This window comes from Protopterus annectens, chromosome 2.part1, assembly GCF_019279795.1.
Source record: "Protopterus annectens isolate FY-2018-M chromosome 2.part1, PAN1.0, whole genome shotgun sequence".
Classification (NCBI taxonomy): Eukaryota; Metazoa; Chordata; order Ceratodontiformes; family Protopteridae; genus Protopterus; species Protopterus annectens.
The window spans coordinates 756,666,537-756,684,377 of NC_056729.1; positions in this window are offsets into that span (position 1 = coordinate 756,666,537).

Below are 17,841 nucleotides of genomic sequence, written 5' to 3' on the forward strand. Positions count from 1 at the left end.
TTTCAGTCAAAAGCAATTGTTCCATCCTATTGTTGTAATTAGTTGTTTCCATCAAAACCAACCCTCCCACCCCCTTGTCAGGTTTCATAACTTTCACATATGCACTCTGCAACTCAAACAGAGCTTACCTCTCAGTCTTACTGATGTTAAAATTGTTACATTTATTTAATTTCCTACTGTGCTGGTGGTGTTTATCTAAGTTCCTCAAGTCTAACTCACATATACACTCAAAAGTAGAAATAAATGGATGTAATGGGGGGGTTGTATGTACTGGTTGTTTTAAATCCATCATTATTAAAGTCTTTAGCCACCAACAGTGTTATAAATTCAGTTTTCTTGTAAATATTGTAAGGTCTAACACAGTACAAGTTAAATCACATTTACGTGAAGGGACGAACGTAAAACCCTTTGCTAATAGTTCGACAAATTGTGGGCTAACCTCGTATGAGGAATAGTTATAGATTTTAAAGTCTTTCCCTTCATTCATTATCACAGAAAGTTTTCTCTCAGTGTTAAGCAGTACCTGAGTTTGGAGGTGAGTTACCTCCTCCATTTGTTTCTCTTCCATGGTTTGGAGTTCCTCCCTTGTTGGTTCTGGTACTTCCATGTACTGGTCATTGGCCTGAGGTTGTAAAAATTTCCACTCTGTAGGTTATACACATTTGTTGGTTGATTTATTTGTACATGGGTATAAAATCTGGTCATGTCTCTGTTCGGCTCACCATCATGGGAAGACTTGTTTGGCCTGTTTGGCCCTGTTCCTCCTTGCTGAACATTTGAGTAGTTCACACTGGAGTTACTAGCTCCATCTCCTTGTGGTGCCAAATCCACCTGGTCAATGTTGTTGATGTTTCCTGAATTCAATTGGTGCATCTCATCTCTTCCAGTTGGGTTCCAAAGTTGCAAAAGAGGTGGTTTGAGGTAAGCTAGCCCTTTATTGTAGTTACCATGGTCCCTTAGTAGCTTTTTATTCTTGATTGTTTTCATTTTGTCAATATATTGGTTTCAAATATTGAACACCCTGACATATTCAAAGCGATAATGGCTAAAGTCTAAATCTTTTTTAATAGAAGTATCAAGCTCAGTTAGCTCTCATGTTAGGGTGCCCACAGTCACTTTGTATTGTTTCCACATTAAACTTAGGAGTTCTAGCCCTTGCTTGTTGAAAAGTTCGATCAACTCTTTATGAAAGGTGGATCCGGCTACCAACCCCATGAGGTATTGATGATGACATAGCCCTTTAGGTACTAGTTCCCCATGTGCGCATTCATTGATATAAGCTATCTCCAATTGCTAATTTCTAAGTTTTAGTAGTTTGTAGTCTAAAGTCTTTAACTTCTCTACTATGTTGTTTAAATTCCCTCCAACCGGTTGCTCCAGGTTCATTGGGGTAGATGATATGCCCAAGTTTATCGGTTCATTCAGCCATACATGTAATTTAGGAGCCCAAATAACCCCCAAGGGAACCCATCTATTGTGGGATACTGGTGCTGGATCAACCAGTCCAGTACTCTGCACTCTATCACTAGTTCTTATGTTGTTGCCATCCTGGATGGGTTGAGTGCCAGGGTTAGTCATAGTATTAGTAGGACTCCTTCCTACTCTTACTGCATTTAAGTCCACATGGTGGAATATGTTGTTTGCTTGTCTCTGTTTGATGTTGGGAGACAAGGAATCTAACCTCTCTGCCATATCATCCACACATTGAGTGAGCATTCCAAAAAGAACAGTCAAATTACCAATGTCATCACTGGGTCTTTGAGAAGCCATCATGAACAAAGTATTAGGATTACTAAAATCCTCACTGCGGTACACAAGCCAACAGATGAAAACCTGTGAAACTGCAAACTCACAAATGGATAACAGAAAGGCTCTACTGCAGAATAGTAGTGTCCACAGGTCTATATTATAACACCAAAGAGATGTTGAAGTGAATGCCTCTTTGTTGACATGTAAAGACCAAATGCCCTAAATCGCAAATGGTCAAAACAGTGAATTATTTCCCTGCGAAAGAATTTGCTTGTACAAACACACAGACACACACACACACACACACACACACACACACACACACACACACACACACACACACACACACACACACTTATGAACATAACTATGTGGGGGCTTCACCCCCCCCACAACCCCCTAACTAAATATGCCAACTCCGAGATCGCACTATAGTGGAGAAAAGGGCACCACTGTGTAGTTGGCCAACTACATCTTTGCCCTGTAAAGTATTCATCGAATTGCTTAAATGCATTTTGATGAATACATGTCACTCATTTGGTGTTTGATATTACAACGTTTTGATGTTGTAATATAGACCCATGTCCACATATTTATTGAAGCGCTTTTCATTCAAGTACTATACAGAACTTCATCAGAATAAACAGATTTAATATACAAAGCTTCTTTTATAGCAATTCAAACTTGTCATGTGATCTGTTTTTGACCTATTATCAAGCTCAGCTTCTTAATTGCATTTAAATGCTTAGGTTAGACTTAACCCTTTGCATTCTGAATCTTTCTTGCATTCCCTTGTTCCTATAGAATCCTACAGATGAGTGCACTGGTTTAAAAATGTGCTACTTTAAAACAACAAAGTGTGCACACATTTACACACGAATAGTGACAATATATAAAACAACATACATTCCTTGTTAAAATGTTCCTTAAAAACTAAAGTTTGATCTGTTTGTCTTAGCAAGTTAATCAAACACACCACTCAGTCACTGTAACATCTGCTGGAGGTGATAGGATGGACGCTGCTATACCTGTTTGTGACATCATGACAAATATATATATATATATATATATATATATATATATATATATATGTGTATAAAGAGAGAGAGAGCACAGTCCACACTGTCACAAATGTAACCCATGTCATCAATGTTGTCTAGCTATGTATGTACTATGTGCATCACCGAAACATGTATTACACATGCATTTGGTGTAACACCTTGATGGGTGGTCTGCAGCATTAGACAGTAATGTTTATGCAACAAAAAGAATATCTGGGTATGGCCAATAAAATGTGTGACAGCTCACTGTGGCAAAGGTATTACACTTCTGTTACACATCACTGGAAGATGTGTAGGGAGGTACGTGAAGAAGGGTGTATTGTACTCAGTTACTGGTGTGATGAAGGCTATGAACTATGGAAGTATTATGGCTCTTGATGTGGATGTCCTGCACATAGACAGTAGTTTGCACATCTGCAAATCAGCTATAGCTGATATTAGCAGTGGTTAGTTAGGAGAAAATGCTTATAGCAGTGTCCTACATGTTGGTATAAAATGCTCTCTCTAATGTCATGCAAGTGCACAAACATACACACACACATCTCAGTTGACTGTAGTGAGAACAGAACTCCTACGTATCTATATACTCTGACTAGAGAACTCTACATTTAAAGTGAGTATCACATCTCCAGTCTGACTTAGAGAGTGTCAGACAACAGTTTACAGATGATGTCTTCAGCAGTGTCTGGTGAGAAGAAAATGCTAATAGCATTGTCTCACATGCTGATGTAAAATGTTTTCTTTAATGTCAAGCAAGTGCACAAAAACACACACACCACAATTGACTGCAGTGAGAACAAAATCCCTACCTAAGTACACAGACTAGAGAACTCAATACTTTATGCACGTGCCATGACACAAGTCTGACTTTTACAAAGCTGTAGGACAATTTATGGTGGATGACATCAGTACTGAATGTTGAAGAAAAGATTTTAGGAAGCCTGTTTCAAATGGGTGCATAGGCATGTGCAAGTGTAGAAATATTGTCAATCCATGGGATTGGAATGGTAACTGTAGGCTACACACTTATGCTCCTCTCGCTAGATAGACACACACACACACACACACACACACCGTGGCACTAACATCATATGCCTTACAGTAGTTTTACTATCAGTTTTAAAAAAAAAAAACACACACACTATTTTTGTACACACACATATTACAACAACACACACACACATAGACACACACACACACACACACACACAAACACATCACCCAGTTGATTGCAGTGATAACAGAACCCCTACATATCTAAGTATGCTGACTAGAGAACTTTATACTTTATGCAAAAACCATGGCACAAGTCTGACTTTTATAAGGCTGCAGGACAACTTATGATGGATGATATCAGCACTGGATGTTGGAGAGAAGATCTTGGGAGTCCTGCATGAAATGGAGGTGTAGGCATGTGCAAGTGTCAAAATATTGTCAATACATGGGACTGGAATTGTAACTACAGGATCCACACTTATTATCCTCTAGGTAGATGGGCACACACACACACACACACCTCTTAGATGACTGCAGTGAGAACAGAACCCCTACCTAGCTAAGTACACCAACTAGAGAACTCAGAAATGTACACATACACCACAGTGCAAGTCTGACTTTTGTAAGGCTGCAGGACAACTTACAGTAAATGACATCAGCACTGGATGTTGGAAAGAAAATGTTGGGAGGTGTGCATGAAATGGATGTGAAAGCATGTGCAAGTGTAAAAATATTGTCAATCCATGGGTTTGGAGTGGTAACTGTAGGACACACACTTATGCTCCTCTGGCTAGTTTGACACACACACCCACACACACACACACACACACACACACACACACACACACACACACACACACACACACACATACAAACACACACACATACAAACACACACACCACCCAGATGACTGCAGTGAGAACAGTGAGAACAGAACCCCTACCTATCTTAGTACACTGACTAGAGAACTCAGTTCTTTACACATATGCCACAGCACAAATCTGACTTTTATAAAGCTGCAAGATAACTTATGGTGGACAACGTCAGCACTGGATGCTGTAGAGATGTTGGGAGGCCTGCGTGAAATGGATATGTAGGCATGTTCAGCTGTTTAAATATTTCAAATTATATATGTTACCAGATTGTTGAGTGTGCAATGTGTAGTTTGTGGTGGCTGAGTTCCAATGTGCAGGTATACTTTAAGAGACAGCTTCACAAACTATATTGCACACAGGTGTCCACATTACTACAAGTATTTGAAAATTTGAATGTGTTTTCATTCTAAAGATGCGCATGGTATATAACACAACATTAGTTATTTAAACAAATTATTATTATTATAAAATTATTATTCTTTATTTAAAATAAAGGAAGGACAGCAATCGATATAACAAATTTTCACCCTATAGCTATACTGTCACCAATCTCTAAACTCTTAGGAAAATGTGTAAACATGCACTTTTGCAATTCCTTCTCAAGAACCAAATCCTTTCTCCAGCTCAGCATGGTTTCAGACCAGGCCATAGTACTTCTATTGCTTTATTATCCTTCTTGGACATAGTTCACAAAGCCCGTAACTCAGGAGACATTGTTTTGGCTTTATTCTTAGACCTGTCAAAAGCCTTTGACACTGTCTCTCACACTCTTTTCCTTTCTCAACTCGCTAACAAAGGTCTAACCTTGGTTTAAGAACTATCTTACTGACAGATGCAAGCTGTAAAATGGCAAAATTCTGTATCCTCATATATTTCTAAACCGACCAGCATTCCCCAAGGTTCTATATTAGGCCCTCTACTATTTAATATTTTTATTAACAGCCTCCAACTTTCAATTCACCAAGGGTTGTTAATTTGTGTCTATATTAGAACACTGAAAACTGCAAATACTGAATGGCCTAAAGGCCGAAAATGCCGGACCATGAACTCCCTATTGTGAAGGGCTGTGCCCCTTACACCCCCCACTAAATATATATATAACAAGTCCGAGCTCGCACTACAGTGAGGAAAGGGTAAATATTCTGATCTTCACTGTATTTCGATCTCAGAAAAAGCATATCGAGGTCCGACATATTTGGCCTTTAGGCTGTTCAGCATTTTCAGTTTTTGATGTAGTAATAGGAACCTGTTAGTTCAATATGCAGATAATTCAACAATGATCTGCACTTTTGACAATCCAACTCAATTGCAGCAAATAACCCAAACTGTTTTTACTTCTATAGAGACTTGGCTCCACAATAACCACCTCTCTTTAAATCCCCCCCCCAAAAATCTAAGCTCATTATTTTCACCCAAAGAAAAGCACTCTCATTAATAAATCTCAGTTCCCACATTCTTTTTCTAAACAGCACAAAGATTGAGCTGGTTACCCATAGCAAACTGCTAGAAGTCATAATTGATGAAGATCTAAAATTTGACTTACATGTACATGACAACATCAGCAAGACCCACAGAAAACTAGGACTACTCTATAGGAATAAGCATTTCCTCTCCCTCTCTGCCAAAAAGGTGCTAGCTTCAACTTATCTACTTCCCTCTTTCCTATATGGTGCAGCTATACTAGCCAACCTACAATCCTCACTCAAAAACAAACTACAAACTTGCTATAACAAGATAGCAAAATTTGCTACATCAAATCTCCAGTCCACCCACCACTGTATTCCTATGAAAATGCTAAATTGGCTTGAGTTCCCCCATCATCTTATCTTACTTCACCTTACTATCACATACAAACTCATCACTAAACCTCAAGATTGTCCTGCTCTACAGTCACTATTTTCCCATTATAACCCTAACAGACCCCTTAGATCAGAAAATCAACTTCTACTCCAGATTCATAAACCTAATCTACCTGCTGGCCAGCATTTTTATTCATGGGTCATAGCTAAAAATTGAATTCCATTCTTATAAATATTCTCCCAACTCAATGCCCTTCCACATTCAAATCAGCTCTGTGGGCAAATCACCATTCTAAATGGAACTGTAACTGCTCTATGCCTCCTCCTGCCACAGCATAGATGACCTAGCTGACATATGACCAGCTAAATCAAGGATTAGACTTGCTGCATAGTTCTAATTGTGTGGGCTTAACTCTTTTGCAATGTAAGAATTCAGCTGTATGAAACACTCCATTTATAATTCTTATGAATTTCCTCCTGCTTTATATTGTTTTCTATTCTTAGATTGTACTTTTTTTGACTGTATGACTTGTATTGTACTAGATATTCCTTTGTAATTCCTGAGGAGCTTTTCTCCTCTTGCCTTATACTGTATTCTGCTTTTGTTTTCTATATAGATTTGTTATTGTATTATATACCTTATTTGTATTTTCTTTCTGGAGCTTTTCTCCCTGGGCCTTCACTGTAAATAGGCTCTGCTTGGCCCAGTGGACTTTCCTGGATAACAAATGTCAATAAATAAATAAATAAATAAATAAATAAATAAATACATTTATTTATGTAGTGTAGTCGACATATTTGTGAAAAAGTACTGAGAGACTAAGGATGCAGTGCATGGGGGGAGGCAACACATGGCTGCATTGTAAATATGTGAACTTTTCTTAGATAGGGTCTTCATTTTTTCATGCTTCCACATGTAGTTTCATGACAAAGATTAAATGGACAGTAAACAAACATAATACATGCTATTATTTACTTTGCTTAACAAAACAGCAAGCAGCGGGTTTGCACAATATCTGGCAAAGTGTTTGCACATGCATGATACACGTTTCTACTGCTTTCCCTGTTTGCACATAGTTCAGCAGTGAGCAAAGGTGAGGCTAATTCCTAAAATTATGAAAGTTAACACTGAGACTTTGAAACACAGCTGCTACTGAGCTGACTCTGTGGAAGCAAGTGAATATGCATTGACATATTCCTTTCTGAGCCAGATGATACAGGGCTCGAATACAGGTGTATATAAGTAGTCATAATGCACGGAACTAATACTTTATCTTTTTACTTTTTTTTTTTTTATTTGACATAGTGCAGCATGTTTAAGTGGCATTGTGCACTGGTAAGCACACCAGGGAAGAGACATTCACTGTCACTTAACATTGGTGCATGGTGCCAAACTTCTTGCAAACATAGAGGCCAAAAAGTGAAGGGATCAATTATTTTTTTTGGTACTTATGTGTGTTGTGTGTAATTCTATTTTTTGACCAGATTATAGGTGTTAAATGGGGTAGATAGGAAAGTGGCAAAATGTGGGGGGCAAGCAGGAGGTAGAACAAAGTTAAAGCAATTTAGGAATGGCAGGAGGGAGGTAGGGAAGAACCATAGCTATCCATTTCTTTAACAGTGTAAACTGCAAAGACATACAGAATATTAGCTGAATTTGGACTGTCACCACCACAAATAGGGGTGACAACAACACAATCATATTGTATATCCAAATGGACCAAGTCAAGTGTGTCAAGAAGACAAGTGTGTGAAATGGAGTCATGAAGTGAACATTTTTTTTCTTTGTGGGACAGGTGCCAATTTTTATTTATTTACTTAAGTAAGAGAGGAATGCTGGGTAAGGGATGTTGGGATTTCTGGGTCAGGTAAGTTGAGTAGGTAAGGAAGCAAATACAAACAAACAGGATAACTAAGACCATATACAGAGATGGTGAGGGACACAAAAGGTGGGGGACACCATGATTGGGGTGAGGGAGGGAACATTGCAAGCTCATACCCATTAAATATGGAGACAGTGAAAATTTAGTCCTCACCTCACCTGAAGGACTGTCATCACTGTCCCCTTACTTCACTGGCTACTGGAGTGGTCATCATCTTCTCCTTCTATGGACATTGAAGGAGAGCATCCTCTCCACCTGGCATAGGCACACACCAATGGTGCTGTGCATGACCCTATGCAACAAACCTGGCATCTCCTGGCAGGTGATGAAATCACCAACTCTGCCAGTACAGCTGCAGGGTACCACAGCACTAGCTGTTGGGACAGTGCTACCTGAGGGCACAGGTAGTGTAGAGGCAGCAGACGCAGTACTGCCAGGTTGGGTTGCAGATGTGCTGGGTGTTGATGTTGTAGCTGGTGGCATGGGGGCTAGGCTGACCCACTGGGGTTGCCCTACCTCACTCTGCTGTGAATCATTTAGTGATTTGTTACAGATGAATAACATGGAGACACTTTGACAAAACGTAATAGAAAATAAGAAAAAAAAATAAAAGCAGTAAGGGTCAGGGTGAGAGAAAAAAGAGATAAAATTAGTACCATCATATGTGACATACAATGCATTATTTCAATTAAACAACTATTTTATCTGAACTGTTATATTTAAGTATATGTCCTAACAACTACAAACTATAACTGTGGATTGCTCAATGTAATCCATGCAATGTGCATATATTGCACATATATTTGGTCCAATTATACAGATTACAGTTAACAGCAGGGCATTTATGCCACTTGATAGAGTTTAATTTTTGTAATACTGTTTAAGAAATGCAGTATTGTATAGCTGTTACTCATGGTATTTGAACCCATAACCTCTGACTATAGTCTTACACTTTACTCTAAAGTTAGTTTATGCTACAGATTTATGCATGCATACTTGCTTTTACAGTTGGGATATGCTTGCTCACTTTGCTACTACTGTATGGAAAACAAAACAATTTATATCTTTAACTTTTAAAGCTATAATAATACTTCTCTTGTGCTGCATATATACCAGTTGCTTACCTCAGGATCTCCATATGATCAGCAGGAGTTTGCCGATACAACTCAATTTCAGGATTAGCTGAGAAAAGCAAAAAGAAGAAAAGAAAACAGAAGAGCATTATGCATACCAGTCTTGACTATATTTAGCTTTCTATGCAAAAAAAGCTCTTTATTAACATTCTTAAGCAACTGTAAGATGTCACTAGTTTGAAACTCATCCAACCACTGGTCGCATGTATCCACATTGAGCCTTTTTAGGTCATTGAAGTGGTGCCTACACTTTTATCCAGTGTGTGAGATGCCCATCACACTGGATACTGTCTTGGCCAGACTATTCCAAGCCTCCAACTTGTACTGGCAGCCAGAATATACCCTTGCAGAAGGCTTTGACTGTGGCATTTTACCAGAAATCCAATAAATATTCTGGTTCCCTAAACACCCCACCTTTGCACCCTAAATTGGGCACCATCCCCCTAATGCCAGACATGTCTAGTCCCAAATGTAGATCAATGAAAATAATGATTTCCCACCAGTTCCTGTTTATCACTTTTACTGGTAGTGCCACAAACCTGAGCAATGATGCCATCCATGTTTTTGCGATATTAAGTGGAGAGATATAGTACCAAACAGGGAGGAAAGCAATTTTTTAAACTGGAAAGTTAGTCTGACAATTGACATTAGTTTGAGGGGTGTCTGCAGCTGTAATAGATGATTTAACTTTGCAGACATGCACTAAGGGTATAACTTTCATAACCTGACACATTTGGTTTAGTGTTATACACTGCTAAAATTGATTGTTACAGTGTGGGATTCAAACCTATGCATAAGGGACAAAACATTATCTTCCACAGCAGTGATTTTCCATCTTTGCCACCGAAGAAGTAGTTATGTATCAGTCATAAATACAGATGACAGTTTGAGGTGTTAACCATGTATGCATGTGACCTGACAAGGTTGTTATAGATTCATTTGTGTATGTGTGTTATTTAAATGTGAAGGCCGTTCAAGTCCAGGTATCAGAATTATACTTACAGAAACATAGTAGACAGTATACCTTCAGTCATACATCTGAACCTTCAAAACACAGTAAGGGTGTCTTATCTCTCATAATTATAATTCATTTCAGCCCCACTCTTTATGATTATGTGTAATGTGTTATAATTGAAACTGAATATAATGTGAAATGGAACAACAGTAAAAATATCAGGAATTTCCTGTATTAGAACACATAACCATGTGAATTGCAGCACTACACATACACCTCTTGCCACAGGACTATTGAAATAACACTTGTATATTTTCCTGTTCATTGCTATAAACTGGATTGTCACACCAGCAAACATATGTGTCCCTTCCTGTATTAGAACCCAGGATGATCTGTATTACTTCACTTGCCACAGAAATAGTTAAATAACAGTTGCATAATTCCCTATTCATTCTTAAGTTCTGTGAATTAACCACCACCCAATGCCACTTAGCGTGTTTATGCAATGCACAGCAGAATAAATAGAATGCATCCATTTTAAATGGTTGACTGCCTAAACCTTGTCTGCAGGTGTTTGATGGCTGAAGGTGTTGGGGAAGCTTGCTAACTGCCTCACAACTTCAACCATGTATCCTTTTTAACATTTAGACTGTCAGAAAGTGTTCTGTCTGCTTCTTGTGTGGGCCACTAGTCCAGGTTTGCATACTGCTAACTTTCATGGAAATGAGACAAACACAGCAAAACCTGATATTCATTGTGTTCCTCAGTTTCCCTTGTTTGTTCTAAGCCACACACTGTGCAAACACTGGAATTAAAAAAAAGAAAAATACACTAAAAGGAAAATTTGGTGAAATGAAGAAAATAAATCTATTAAATAAACAACACTACACATGAAATATGTTTACATAGGTCTGGATATGAATGCTTGCTGCAATGGAAATCCTAAACAAAATAAGAGTGCCTTATCCCTCTTTTCCACACAGACAGCTTTGCAGCAGAAAACTAAAATCATTGTGCATACAACCAACTTCAACATCATAGTAACAAAATGTATGATAGTTGTTTGTACATGTTTTAATTTCAGAAGTAGTGCATTGAGTGATCACACTCTCCCAATACAGCTCTGTCTTATCTCTCTGTGTATGTTACTCATTATTGTCTTATCTGATTAGTAATTTAAGACATGCAGTCTGTAAGGTATTCTGTGTCATTGTCATAATGTGTGAGGATATTAAATGGCAGTAATATACAGTTATCATGAAAGGAAGGGGAAGTTGGATGTTATTGAGCAGAGACGGTGAAATGTGTGTTGCTTACTTACATTTAAAATATTGAACAATTATTTCTACAATTTGTAAGTGTAAATTGGCTGACACACCCACTGGAGGTAGGGGATTCTGAATTGCTGTTGTGTTTTCCTTCTCTCTACCAATAATCATTCACAGTTGCAGTCCATCAGCAACAAACACTGAGGAGTGCCTGCATTATGTTTACATTTGCTACACAGAGTCAAGTATTTGGGATTCAGCAATTCTAAATGTTAACACCTCAATTTCATCTTTACTGTGCTCACAGCCCTGACCCTACACTATAAAAAGGGAACCGTGTAGCTAGGGAACCTGAAGGTGAGGAGACTTGTTTATGTGGATAACACAGAAGAAAATATTATTTTGGGATTTATCTGCATAGAAGACTACTGCTCTTGATAAGGTATGCTTACATTTTACAGCTATGTACTGCATATGCTGAAATACCAGTATTTATGTATTCATTTCAAATTTGTTAACGGTTTAGTTAAACTGAGCATGTGCCCATTTTCAGTGGAGACCCAAGGAGAAAAGATCCAAGAAAGGCAAATTACAAGTACAATTATGACAGTATTACATTTTGCAAAGAACGATAATTTTTCAATGTATATACATACAGTTTTGACAGCATTACATTTTGCAAAGAACAAGGACAATTTTACAATGTTTAAACATAGCAAGATAGTATGCCTTTATAACTAAATAAAAGAGACTTAAAAATATGCAAGTAAATATAATGAGAAAAAGCATATTGCATTCCATTCTGACACTTTAGTTAATTCACTAAATGGAGCAGAGCCTGCAGACCTGCTGTCCAGAGGAAGAGATGAGGCAGATGGAGGGTAAGTAGAAACAGTACTAGGTTGGGTCATGACAGGGGCATAGACAAGAGTTTAGTAAAAAAAAGTTCTTCAGTTCTTTTTTGAAGTGGTTTGTGTGGGTAATGCATCCTAGATTAGCAGGGAGATTGTTCCAGAATTTTGTTATGGAGGATTTATATAAAAGATTGCCAATTTTTATTTTGGAGTTATAAGGTTGGAGAAGGAATGTTTCAGTACTACATAAGGGGTGGGGAGAAGTATATTAAGTGAATAGCTCAGACAGAGAGGGACAAGTCATTGGTTTATTAAGAAAGAAGTGGGTTATATGGAGCTGAGATAACTTGAGCTGTTGGGGAAGTTCGATCTAGTATAGCTTCTTAACAGCTAGACAATGATTGGTGGAATTAGGTAAGTTAGCTGCAAATCTTGTGATTTTTTTGTTATATGTTAGTTCAAGTTTGGAGAGCAGACAGGATTGAGGGTTAGTAAGAATTGATACTCTGTGAAAGAGGCTCAGAAGAAGGTAAGCCTATGCCAGGGATAGTCTGGAATCAGAGTTAGAAATTTTTTGTTATGATATAAAAGGCCAAGTTTTTGATTGGTTTTCTTAATCGATTGCTGGATGTGTAAGCCAAATTTTAGCTGGTCATCAGTTGTCATCCTTAGTAGTTTTGTGTTATTTTCAACACTGATGATGGTTTTATTTAGGGAAGTGATGGAGAAGGAGAGTTTAAGGTGATCACTAGCTTTGGGGAGAAAGCGAAGGTGTTTTATTATTCAGAATAAGTTGATTCTCATTAAGCCAACGTTCAATGGAGTAGAACAATTGTTGTGTAAGTGTCTAAAGTTGAGAGATTGCGCTTGAAGATGTGATCAGAATAGAGTCATCCACATACTGGATAAGGGTTGAGAGGGTAGTGGAAGAATGGAGAACATTGGTAAAGATGTTAAAGAGAAGGGGTCCCAGGATAGAGCCCTGTGAAATGCCTGTATGACCTGGTAGAAATGTAGAGCAAGAAGACTGCCATTTGACAGATTGTAGTATGTCTGAAAGGTAGCTGGAGAACCAAGGGAGAGTTGAAGTAGAAAGGTATAAGTCAGCCAATTTAAGTAGTCTGGAGTGAGATACTGTGTCAAATGCTTTTTATAGGTCTAAGAACAGACAAGATACCATTTTGTTGCTATCTCTAGCTTCTGCCATAGTGTGAGAAAAGGATAGAAGGGCTGTAGATGTATTGTGATTAAGTTGAAATCCATGTTGGGTAGGTATTAGTAGCTTATTGTGGGTGAGGAATTTCAGTAACTGGTTATGTATATATTTTTTGAGAATTTTGGATAGTGGTGATAGTATAGCAATGGGTCTATAATTGGATGCATCAGTGGAGTTACCACCTTTGTGTAGGGGAATCACATAGAAAAACTTCCAGATGTTGGGTATAGTAGCTTCTTTAATAATAAATCTGTTAATAAGAATTGAGACTGGATAGGCAATAGAGTTAGCTGCTTGTTTTAAATATGGGGTGATAGATTGTCAGCAGAGGGAGACTATGGTTTAAGTTTCAGAAGGAGAGACTTTATGTAGGAGGTAGGGATAGGCTTGAGAGAGAAGCATGTTTCATAATTTGTAGTTTGGGGAAGAGTTGTAGGGATGGGGTTGTAGTTGGCTTTGGTTAATTTGCTAATGGTTTCAATAAAAAACTGATTAAGGAGGGAGGCAGTGTCTTGGTTAGTAAGACTGGGGTACGGGCTTGGAGTTTGGGGTTTATTGGAGTGAAGGATGGAGTCAAGAATTTTCCAGAAATTTTTAGGGTTGGAATGCTGAGTGGATTGTGCTTTGAGGTAAAATGTTTTTGTCATCATATATTTGTTATTTATATATTTTTTTTATATATATATATATATATTAGCAAATGGTACTTTTATCTGTATGCATTTCTTAAAAGTTTAACCCAAAAATGTGCAGCAACTGCAGAAACAGCCAATAACAAACTCACACTGCTGTTCGGTTACAATAAAGGCCGTCCTCCACCTGATAAATTCCAAGGAATGAGCGAAACCATAAAAATAGTGAAAAAGTTTAATAACTCATAAAACGATTGTAGCAATCAAAAAAACAGATTAAGCACACTTTCATCTCATAGCCCGAGACTTCATCAGAATCATCTGTTAATTTCAGAAACTTCCATGTTTAAATAACCTTCCACTCTTTTCCATTGGTTAATTTTGGTGCTCAAAACAAATAAATACATTTTTTACTTATATTGTATTACAGCGTTGGTAAGTACCCTATTTAAAAAATACATATTTAAAAATACCATATTTAAAAATACCCTATTTATAACACTTTTATAAGAATGCGGTATAGTAAAAAACAATGTTGCAATATTAAAAAGATAAATGTCACCTACATACATAAATATATACTGTATTAATATATATTTTTATTATAGAGGTTTTAATACAGTTTCGCATTTCACTATTTTTACGGTTTCGCTCGTTCCTTGGAATTTATCAGGTGGAGGACAGCCTTTATTGTAACCGATCAGCAGTGTGAGTTTATGTTATTTCTTACAAGTTTACTGATGGCATAGGCATATTTGTCAGGGCATTTTACATTCTCTGATGCACAGGTTTATTAACTGTCATCACAAGTACTAATGTTACAACCGTTTTTCTCTGTACACTTTTCTATTGCTATTTCCATGAAATGTAAATGTCCCATATTGTCAATAGCACAAGGGTGTTAGCCTTCTAGGATGGACCACACACACCTCTATGGGAGTACTTGCCACAGGTAGACATTCCTGGCAACTACGTAAATGAAATGTTCTATGTTAAATCTGTACAAATGTTTTGGACTAGTTTATTTGCTAGCACTTTTAGCATTTCACTGGTGGTTTGTTAGTAAAATGTGTCATTTGCCTGTTGTTGTGGGGGTGGGAGAGTAAAGCTGCATTTCTGTTTTGGCACAAACAAGTTTTTTTGCTATTGTTACTCTCCTTGTTTTGGATCCAACCTTGCTTTGTGTGTGATTGTGATATGTTACAACCACAAAATTACTTTTTATATTTGTATATCTTGACTGTTTTATGTTTCTTCAGTGGGTAATAGTGAAATACTTTACCTTTTACATGTTATATCAAAGCAGGACTTTTATTTATATAATACTTATGTGCAGTATCCTTCTTTTGTGTTTTATGTCACCTAGGGCTATGGCACCTAGGCATCCCAATCCCCAACTCCCCCCCTTCAGTGACCCTGAAAATGAAGTCATCGTGGAAGCATTTAGATGTCATGGTGCCTTTCTGCTTGAGAGGAGACATTGGGACATGTCTGGTCAAATGCAAATTTGGCCACAGATAGTTGTTTATGTAAATGCAGTAGGTGGCCAGAGCAGGTGTGCCATAGGGCCACTGACATGATTTCATTGGCCTGGAGGAGAGCAGCTGCAGTGGCCCGTGAATGGACAGCTAATGGGTGAGGTCTGCTACAAATCCACTACTGACACCAAATGAAGAGTTCCTTTCTACCGTCAGGGATTCGAACAGCTCAATGGAGAGTGCAGAACTGCATGTCATTGAAGTTGGTGCTGCTGTTTCAGGGAGGACAAGTAAGTCCCAGGAGGAGCTTCCATGTAGGCTTACCTATCTCAATTGTTAAACACTTCTTATATAGAAAAATATTGACAGCAATGCTTAAGTTCTATTTAACATTAAATTTATTTGGGGGGATAGTTGTAGATTGTTGCAGTTAACAACACATTCTGGTTGATTATACAACGTCTCTTCCAAGTTCTTGATAACAGTATCATTAATGTACATATAAAGAGGAAAATGTTTTAAACGCCTGTGTTACTGTTCATTCTGATGATGGTGTCCTTAACTTTTGCTTAACTTCTTCCGGCACCATCTAGAATAGGGATCCTACAATCATCTGCACATGGTAAGCCAAATATTTTTATGTCAGTACTGATAAGTAGTTCAAATAAATAATTAGTTTGTGATGTGCGTGTCAGGACTGTTGTGTGTATTGCTTTACTGTCTGTAGTAGTGGCTCCACTGTTAGTTTGTTAGCATATATTGAAATATAGTATTGTATGTATTCATTTTTCCCTGTGTTTGTTGCTTATTATCACAGGTGATCCTGACAGTGGAAGTGTGGGACTCCTACCACGTGATGTCAGTTTATCAGCAAACTCTGATGATGATGGTGGCCAAACAGAAGCACAGTCAGGGTGGAGGGGGTGCAGTGGTTGAATCTGACACTGAGGATGAAATTCAGCCATCCCCTGTAATTCCACTAGACACAGCCCGTAGGCCTACACCAACCCATTTCAGTGAACTCTCAGATTTTGGACAGGTGGAGTATATGACACTCGATCAGGGCAGTGTGGTTACTTCTGCTTTAATGCCTGTTGACTCTGGTCATAGCCAAAGTGTGGGCAAGGTGCCATGCAGGAGTGTTGTTAGGGATGCTCAGAGAAGGCCTGCCCTCCATCCTGCACCTGATACAGATGTATCTTCCTGTGCCACTTGATATATGTTTAGGGCCATCATGGAGTTGCAGGCATGTTGCGATAGGTCCTCCAGAGAAACACTAAGGGTTGTAGATGTGGCACAGGCTGACATGTGTTACTGCCTCCAATGTGCTGCTGATTCAATGGATCGAATGAATGACACACTGGAGCAGGCAGTGTCTGTGATGGAACATCTGCTGGGAGGGGGATGACACCCTCGTGGGAGTAGGTCATCCACATCATTTGATATTAGCAGATGAGGCCGTGCCTGATCACGCTCCCACAGTGGCACTACTTCCACTGCTCCATCAGTAGTTGAGATGTCCAGACCCAGACATGGCAGATGATGGGGTTGTGGTCCTGGGCATCCTCATGAGGAGAGCTCATCCAACAGACATCAGTCACGTTTAGGTTGCAACAGTGCATTTGGCAATGGACATGGTCATACCAGTGCAACTATTGGCAGAGCCAGTTCTTGTAGTTGGGTATGATAATGATGAACTGTCACCTCTACCATGCACAGCTCCCACTTGCCCTACATGGCAGGATGTAGAGCTAGCACAGAGCTTGCCATTGTCCACTTGCAGCTTTGTAACCTTGTTCTAAAGTGTGTTCGAGTGACCTAAGAAAAGAATGGGGAGAATGTAAAGGGAGAATGTGGTGCAGTAATCAAACTTAAATCAAAAGGAATAAGGGCGGATCTCTGAAACTGATCCGGTGAAGAGAGAGTGACAACCCCATTGCT